The sequence below is a fragment of the Ambystoma mexicanum genome, chromosome 6q (genome assembly GCF_040938575.1).
Source record: "Ambystoma mexicanum isolate Mex_15411 chromosome 6q, UKY_AmexF1_1, whole genome shotgun sequence".
Taxonomy (NCBI): Eukaryota; Metazoa; Chordata; class Amphibia; order Caudata; family Ambystomatidae; genus Ambystoma; species Ambystoma mexicanum.
The window spans coordinates 1,109,496,978-1,109,506,721 of record NC_090937.1 but is presented as its reverse complement, the minus strand read 5'-3'; positions in this window follow the sequence as shown (position 1 = coordinate 1,109,506,721).

Genomic DNA, 9,744 nt, shown 5'->3' with positions numbered 1-9,744 from the left:
CAAATTAGTAGGCTAAATATTTTAGGCCTATGGAAGCTCTATGAAGAGAAAAAGGAAGAACCTGCCAAAGGGGTTGGGATAGGTAGTGACATGGCGGTGCCACCCACCGCACAATCCCCTCCCTATGGGATGTACCCTATGCTGAAGCCTGCAGCGGGGTACATGAAACCAGAGGCTAGAGTCGGTACTACTGAGAGAAAAGCTGCCAGTAACAAGTAGTACTTGGCAGAAATGGACAAAAGTGCACAGCAGCAGTTAGAAACAGTTTTCAAAGCAGCTAAATGTGTCATAGAGGAGGAGGACTGGAAAAGGAGCAGCAGCAAGGGGCGGAGGGAACACCAAGTGGCTGAACGCATGGGAAAATAAGATATTGCCCAATTTGTTTGAATTTAATTGATCATATGGTAGTTTTGGCTGAATTCGGCCAGTACCATTTGTTGGATTAAATTTGAACAAATTGGGTAATCAATACCGAACATGGGGTGCAGGGGTTTCCCCCGCTCCCCATGTTTGGTAGGAATTGCCTTGGGGGATGTTGAGGGTGTCCCCGCTTCATGAGGACTGGATGCAGGGGACGGAAAAAAAAGCAACGAGAAAAGCGGGCCATACAGTGTCTGATCTGACCTGTGTAAGAGGGACAGAACTGACGCTGCAGGGTCAGCAAAATTGTATTCACAGCAAAATTGACCACGTTCAATTCCGCCACAAACAATTCTGCCATGATCAAATCACGTATATCCGGAAATAATGTTTAACTTAGAGAAAGAGACCGCTGAAGAGGAGGAGGAGACCTCCGTGGGGTCGGAAGTGGACCCCGAAGACACTGATGAGGACAGAGAAGCAGGGCCTGGCAGAGAGGAAATATGGCATGAGGAATGGAATGTAGACAGAGAGAAGGGAAGAGAGGAGAAAGTGGAAGAGAGAAAGGAAGAGGGAGAAAGAAAGGGAGATAGAATTGGGAGCAGTAGAGATTGTGCCCAGACCCCCTGAAACATGATTGGTAGAATGGCAATAGCTAGCTCTGCGAAAGGTGGGCCTTCCCCCATGCCACAAACCATTTCCCCTGTTGTAGAAAGGCTGAGGAGGAGCGCACTATGTACCATGGCAGAGCATGGACTGAGATAATTTAATGTAAAGCTTGCCATCCCTCACAGCGAAAGCAGGCAAATGGATACATACTCTTGAGAAAGAGACAGCAGGGGTAACTGTGGTGATTAGCGACATGAAGAGCTTATTCGCAGCCATACTGGGCGAAAGAGGTGCCAACATTTGGGAGTAGGCAGGATGTAACTGAGTAAAGTTGAAAAGTAACATGCACAACTTTGCGCCCTTTCACAACTGCCATGCACACTTAAGTATTAGGAATTATGTACCCAGATACATCAGACTTGGCGGCCATTTTGGCACGCCACATGAAACCAGACAAGGATCCCCCAGAATATATACAACAGATACAGGAGGTGTGGACACTAGAGATGTGACAATCATGGGACGTGAACATACCAATATTTTATCCCATACTGGTCCGAGGACTCCCCTCAGATGTGCAGACATCCCAAGAGAAGGTGGTTGGGATTGAGGCGAAGGGATGACCAGAAATACATACCACCATAGTACATTTTTGTTAGAGGAAACAGGAAAGAGGGAAGGACACAGTAGATCATGCACTTAAGGCAGAGGCAACATTGGTGCAAAATGGAAGTGGCTGTACTTAACAACATTGTCCCAGAACAGCTCAAAGTTGCTCAGCAAGGGAGATTCCCCACGGGGAGAGTGTCACGAAACAGAGTGTATCTCAACCAAGGGCGTTCCAGCATGGAGGGTATACGCAACAGGGGGTGTATCCGCAACAGGGATAGTATCAGCAAGTGCGGGTATTCCCTACAGAATGGATATTACCAACAGGGCAGAGGATAATTCTCACAGAGAGGGAGGAGGTTTGGATATGGTGGAGAGAGACCCAGATCTGGAGGACCATGTTTTATATGTGGGCCAAAGGTGCACTTTTCATGAATGTGTCCACGCGGACAACAGCAGCAATATAGCCAGGGGGGGGGTACATGTATATGTTCAACCCATGCAACCACAAATTCAGCCAATCAAGTCACAGATGCAGCCCACACAACCACAGATGCAGCCACTCCAAGCACAAATGCCACCACAGCAGGTGCAGGCCCCCTTCACACAGACAATGCAACCTGTAGGGCCCGCAGTTGCCCTGACACACAGGTAAACTCACAGTAGCAGATGACAATACCACAGAATGCCTTACAAGCTCAACCACAAATATACAGGCAGGTAGACAGCACATTTCTAGCCCAGAATACAGTACCACATTATGCATGAGTGACAGTTCTTGTAGGTAACACATTTCCATTTTCAGGACAATGCCCAATAGGCCAGCCCACAGAAGACACGTGTGTGCCCAATCCTTTCAGTAACTGAAGACACTGATGAGGAACCCGAGGTAGTAGTGAAGATTGGACAAAAAGATTCTTAATTTTTGGTCAACACGGGAGCCACCAAATCCTGCCTTAAGGAGGTTGTCTTTCCCGTCGGACAAATAATGGACACACAGGGATTTCTGAGGCCGCTGTGTTGGTTCCTATCAGAGAAGATTTACCATATAGGCACAATAGGCACACAGCAAGGTATCAGGTAATAAAATCACAGCAAAAATGACGCTGGTAAAAAAAATTGCAGCAAATATGCTGTGGTTTGACCCGGTAAAGGTGTACCCCATTATACCATTTAAGGGGAGCAGTGGTTGTGGGGGGTTTCCCCTGCTCCCCTTAAATGGTATAACGGGTCTGGGGATTGCGTGGGTAACACCCGCATCCTTTACAAGACACTGGCAGCAAAAATGCTGTGGTTTTTCCACAATATTTTGTATTCACAGCAAATAGTAGTGCCCTTGTTGTATTCAAAAGACACTCCCATCAACATATTAGGAAGAGACATAATGAGAAAGTTAAAAGACAATTTCATTGTCTTGGTAGGATAGGTCAGGGCAATGTGCTTGCCTTGGGAGCAAGACGACACGGACCAACACAGGTTTGATTCCCCGGGTCCGCGCATAGAAACCTCTGGGTATTAAGCGCATTATATATATTTTCAGAGAAGGGCATAGTAAGCTCGATACCTGGCATCTTTTATGAGCGGGTTGCAGAAATCATACAAGCATTTTGCACACACAGCACTTTACGCAGGTCAAGAAATCATCCCGAGGTATTCCTTTTTGGGGTACAAGTATGGCTAGGGTGGGTTCCCAGAATGAAAGACAAGGTATTCTGTTTAGCCACAGAATATTTGTTCAGCCCAGCAGTACACAAATAAATAGTACCAGGAACAAATACATTTAGAAGCAGCACTTAAAAGGCAGGATATGGTTATTTTGTGTGGGACAGATGAAGATGATGAAGAGTGGTGCATGGTCCTCTGCATTGACCTGACATTAAGACTAACACACTTGACTAATGAACAGATGTCCTTAGAGGACGAAGAGGAGGGGGAAATGGTATTTTAGATATGCATCCCATGTCGGACATAGAGGAGAGACGGGTCCCCCAGAGGATACAGATAGTGAGCAAGGCATCAACTTGCTTGTGGGAAGATTTGAAAAAGTACCTGAGGTACTATGGACCAGTGCCCCCATTATGTAGGGTTGTTGAAGGTGTCAGAAACCAGAAGGGATCTCACCCACTAGTCCCTGGGGGTCTGTCATCCAGGTGGCCAGGACACAGCCACCACTTTTGGATCCAGTTCCTGGGGGTGGGCCATTGTGGGAGGATCACCTGGGTGAGAGGTCTTCACGGAGTGGGAGTGGTGCACCGGATGGTGAGACACGATATCCCCTTCTCTTTAACACCTTACCCCATCCTACCAGGTTGAATATTTAGGAACTGAACCCCTCCTTTTTACAACAAAAACACTTTCTCACTAACAGCCAGTGATGACAGAAAACAGACTAACACCCGAGCCATATACCTAATGTGTCCTGATACAATGGTCAGGGAAGGTCAGGCAATTACTGAGCATCACACACACCAGACTTCCATTACACTTCCCCCACATGGATAAAAGGAGGAACATGAAATTACCCTCACAGCAAGGTAAAGTACATGAGAAAACAGCAGTTCAAAGATGGCAGTTTAACACGCGGAGAAAGACAGCGAAACAGAAGGGGATCTCAAGGTGGGAAGTTCCCTTGACCTTTTCGAGAAGGAACCATTACTTTCATGACACCTTGAATAGAAAGTGTAAGACCTGGAAACCAGGCTGAAATATCCTGCATTGTGTGTCAGAGCTACCCGGGGCCTTCCTGCAATAATCAAGGCGGGGAGAATCACTAGCTGCCGTGGTAGTGTCCTTTTTCTCCAACAACAAAGCAACACCACAGCAAAATCAACACAGCCGGTGAGTTGGGGAGACTGATACAAGACTGGTTTACAAGCGGCAACATTGTATGGCAAGCAATGGAATGAAAATTGTATGAAATGCCTGCGATATCCAACGTGAGTAAAGTTGAACTGCACATTAGTGATTGTCAAAGATATCATATCTTGGTTTCAAAGTTCAGAGTGGTCCAGCACTGCGTGTGTGCTCAATAGAAGGTCTCTGTAAGGTATCTGGCTGAGAGTTGAGAAGAGTGAAAGAGTCGCAAATGATTGTCAACCGAAGTGGTCCTGCAATGGGTCAAGCAAAATCCTGTGCACAATCGAAAGTCTTCGATGTTGATACAGTAAAGAAAGTTGATGGCAAAGTAGATAAAGTTGGTCTGAGCCCAGCAGAGGGAGATCAATTGAAAGCTTTGTGTTAAAGTAGATCAATTGGTCTGAGCCTGGCAGAGGGAGACTGATTGAAGATTTAGTGACAAAGTGGATCAGAGCCTGGCGGAGGGGGATCAGGTTTGAACCGTGAATCTCCCATGAAATTGGATACGTGAAAATCCTAAATAACATTGTGTTAAAGAGGATCTGAGCACAAGGGGGTCCGAGGTGAATAGTAAATCATCTAAGAAAATTGTGTGTATGTGAAATGCATAAAAGAAAAGAACATTATTGTTTGTTGCATCCGGCCCTCTGAAGGACGAGACTTTGAGTGGCAAAGAGACTTTGGCACAGACGGCCATGATATTGAAGTTTTGAACTGCACCTTTGTGCTAGAGAAGCCAGACACTGTGCTAAGCTTGAGTGTGCCGCCTTGTCCCGTGCTGAAAACATGGAGAAGGGAAGCCAATGGCTTGAATATCCTGACATATAATTTCTTGAACACTTTTCTTTTACATAACATTGTTTCCCACATTATTTGTATTTGGAAGTAAGGATTAACAATAGGTTTATTAGTATAGGCCCTTTTATTTTGACAACACCCCACTAGGACTGTGTTATTATTATTTGATGGTCGTAGCTTGTACCCATCTTTTGATTTTGGATTAGATAAGCATTTTGCAAACCCAATTGAAGTTCAATAAACGCCCTTGAACTGTGGTCACTTGTGTATGTCTTACTGTTGATACCACACCTTCCTTACAAAGGGAGTTGGGGCGGTCTGCATAAAAGTGAAGAAAGGGGCACTGTTGCCCAGGGTTAAACAATACCCACTATCACGTGAAGCAGACAAAGGTATATATGATGCACTCCTTGCACTATGGCGACAGGGTATAATAAAAATATCAGAATCCCCATGTAGTACAGCCTCCTATCCTGTCAAGAAATCGAAAAGTGTGGCATGGAGATTCATTCAAGATATCCACCCCTTGAACAGCGAAGTGGAGGCAGAGTTTCCACTCGTACTAAACCCAGCCACAATATTGAACATATGGCCCTTAAATAAGTAGCATATTGTGCAGTAGATGGGATGCAGAGTAACTCTTACACCAAATAATCAAACTAACTCAGGAAGAAGGCAAAGTCGTTTGACTGTTTTAATATCCATTGTTTAAAGCAGGGAGTTTCAACGGGCATCAACGGATGTCGCCCAGCAAAATCTCTCAAAGCATTTCATAAAAAATTACATTTATATAGTAAAAACCTGTCATATGTGATGTCACACTACGTGGCAAATAAGAAAAACCTACAAGGGGTTCTGATAGGCCTTCAACAGCTATTTGACACCCAGCTCATCATTGGCTATCAAAATATAAGGCTCTTCATTATATGGCCTTCTATAATTGGTTGGCACACTTGTGCCCTTCTGGAACATTTGGCACACTAGCAGCACGTAAACTAGTACCCCAGGTGTTAGTGGGGGGACTTTGACTATGTCTTGCCAACCAATTAGCCAGACATCTCTGATTGTCCATGCCTTCTGCCATGGAGATTGCCTTTAAACTTTGTCTTGCAAAATATTCTTGCTCCTGGGAATATATGGGAGTGTGAGCACACGCTATCTTAAGTCTAGAGCTGCATGCCCAACTTCTATTTGTATCCATAGCTCATCTCATAGTGTTCCTGCTTTGAACCTTAACAAGGTAAGACTCAGCCTCTCACGTTCACAGTTCTTCAATGATAGATAACCAGTTCTTGGCTGCTCCATTCTTTGACACCAGGCCAGACAGCCTTTCTTGGTCCTTCCTAGATTCCAGCTGCTTTCTTGCTGAGACACAACTTTCAGCTATCTTCTCCATGGGCTTAAGCTTACTAAAATTGTGACACTGAAGTCCAGATTCAATATAATGGCGGCACTGCCTGCAATCTATTCACTACGTATAGTCAGCTTCTAAGATTACTTAATCTAATTGCATTGCTGCATCTGTACAGTTATCAAACAGCTTGTATTTTCTGCAGTGCTCTTCACACGTGCAATCTTCACTTCGCATATAAAAGTTCACTCTATTCTTTACTCAGTCATCAGATTTCATAAGGTCTATACATCCTCTTCAGCCATTCTTCTCAGTGCGTCACCCTCATCTCTTGTGACGTCACCAACTTCTCTTTCTTTAGTTATCATATTCCTTCGGGCACCTCTTCCAAGAGATTGTCATCTCTATGGTGGTACATCAGATAGGGTTTTCTTAGTGGATACCTTTTCTCAAAGACTCTCTGTGGAATAGGCACAACCACTGGTGTCATGCATGGCACGATTTCTGGCTTCTAGCATATAGGCAGGATGGGGGCGGGACTTCCTGTAGAGGCATTCGGCTGCTCCTCTCCAATATTATGTAGTATACCCAAATAAGCGACATGCTTCACAGTCATTGATTTGAAGAATGCATTCTTCTCTATCCCATTGCATCCAATAAAGTACCTCACTGTGTTCACTTATGGTTGGGCGTGGTTCTAACATACTCGTTTGCCACAAGGGTATTGCTATTCATCTAGTGTGTTCAATAGGGGATTCAGATGGACTTAAGCAACCTGCAAATACACAGCACAGTCATCCAGTATGTGGACGGCCTCTTGGTTTGGAGCACAACAGAGGACTAGTGCAGGAAAGATTGAGTTACACTTGTGACATTGCTAGCAGAGAAAGGGGTACAAGGTAGACAAGGAAGAATTGCACTACTGCCAAAAATGAAGCATTATACCTAAAATAGCTAATATCAGTAGACTGCAGGAAGATAATTCCAGAAAGAGCAGATGCAATGCACAGGACACCACACCCACGTATGGTCAAACTGATGCAACAGTTCTTAGTTCTGTGCAATTATTGCAGGGCATAGGTCTTCGAATATTTCACATTTACAAAGCCTTTCCTTGAGGCATTAAAAGAAGCACAGAAGGTAAAATGCCCCATATAATGGACATCTGAAATGAATGAGTAATTTGCAGAGTTGAAGGAAATGTTGGCAGACACACCTGTTTTAGCAATCCCAAACTATAAAGAAAAATGTTTTCTGTTTTTACATTCTGATAGCACAGTAATGATGGATGTTCTCATTCAAAAGAAGCCTCAGAGACACAAGCCTCTGGCCTACTACAGCGGTCTCCTAGACCCAGTAATGCAAGGCCACTTCCCATGTGAACAGGCATTCGCTGCAGTAGTATTTGCCATTTAGAAATCAGCAACAATAACGTTGGGCTGTGCAGTCACACTGTATGTGGAACATTTGCATTTTTGCAATACTAGAAAAATCAAAGTCCACATTGCATCTCGTAGAGCGTCGGGGTACGAGGTAATTTTGTCCAATCCAGCAATTGAGTTAGTGAGGTGTCGCGCTGTCAAACCCAGCAACATTGATAGCACAACCAGCAGAGGTAGGGGAGTATGTGCACGACTGTGCCTCATACATGGACAGGATAGGGGTGACCCCAATGTACATGAAGAGCACATAGAAGGAGGAGAAATGCTCTTTGTTGATGGGTCATCAATGATGGATTGAAGCACGGGTTGTTAGCATATAGGTGTGGCAGTGGTTTGCGATCACGAAGGAGAATTTCAGGTATGGGCTCAGAGGAGGTTGCCACTACACTATTCAGCTCAGGCTGTTGAACTGACAGCCCTGATAATGGCCATGAATATGTCGGAGGGACATGTGGTCAACATTTTTTTCAGATTCAGCCAATGTCGTCACATCCACGGTGCATTCTGGATTGGCCTGCTGGAAAAGGTGGAGGTTCCAGAGGAGCGATGGCTCTCCGTACAACATGCAGAATTATTTTCCCGGTTAATAAAGGCCCCTCCCAGCAGAACTGGCAATAATAAAATGCGCCGCTCATACCAGCGGCATCAATCTAATTTTACAAGCCAATGATAGGGCTGACTCCACAGAAAAAGCAGGATTTTTATTATTACACACAAGAACAGTTCATGCTGTCTAAAAAGGATCAACCTCCTTTAATTGCTGCAAAGGCAGCACCCTACACTTGCAGAAACTATTTAATGCATTGCCCTTTGTCCAAGTGATTGAGTTGCAGGGGGTACACCCCAACAAGAACAGTTATGGAAAAAGAGGCGCTGCTCACTGTCACCTACAGACCTCGTGGGCAGACAGAATAGTACAGGGAACCTTGTAATGCCCCAGAAGCTGCTCCAAATAACCCTGGATCAGCTGCATTATATAGCACGTGTCAAAAGAACATGTATCTGCAGATAGTAACAAACAAGGGTTCCTGCCTAACTTACAAGAAGTGGTAACTGAGTTTGTGAATAACTGTGTAACATGCCAAAAGTGTACAGCAGGGCACACACTTGAAATGATTAAGGCAACATTACCATGCCCCAGGGGCCCTTCCAGCATTTGCATATTGACTATGCTGATATGCACGATCGATCTAGCTCTCATAAGTACATCATCGTTGTGGCATTGTCCTTTCTCACGTTGGCTTGAGGCTGGCCCATTTGCTCATAATGATGCAAAATCTGCTGCAAAATTTTTGGTCTGTGAAGTATTTCCGAGGTGGGGGGTAAGTGATGTGTTGAGGTCTGACAACAGACAACACTTTGCCAATGACCTTTTTAAGGGTGTAACGTTGTTACTCGGCATTCAGCACAAACTGTGTTCTGTGTACTATTATCAAGCCACCGGACTTGAGCACCTCTATGGCCTGCTTAAAGAACACCTTACCAGGCTTCAGTGACACTTGGCAAGTATTGGCTCTATGGTCTTCCACTTGCTTTATTTGCTCTATGTAATTCCCCTGGCACAGATCATCATTTGACTCTGCACGAAATTGCTACTGGCAGGAGAATGCATGTGCCTCTCACTCCTACACACACAATTTCAGACACCAATATCTCTGCCCAACTCATTGGAGATGAATTTATAGTATATTTGAGTGAGCTCACAAAATCACTCACCTA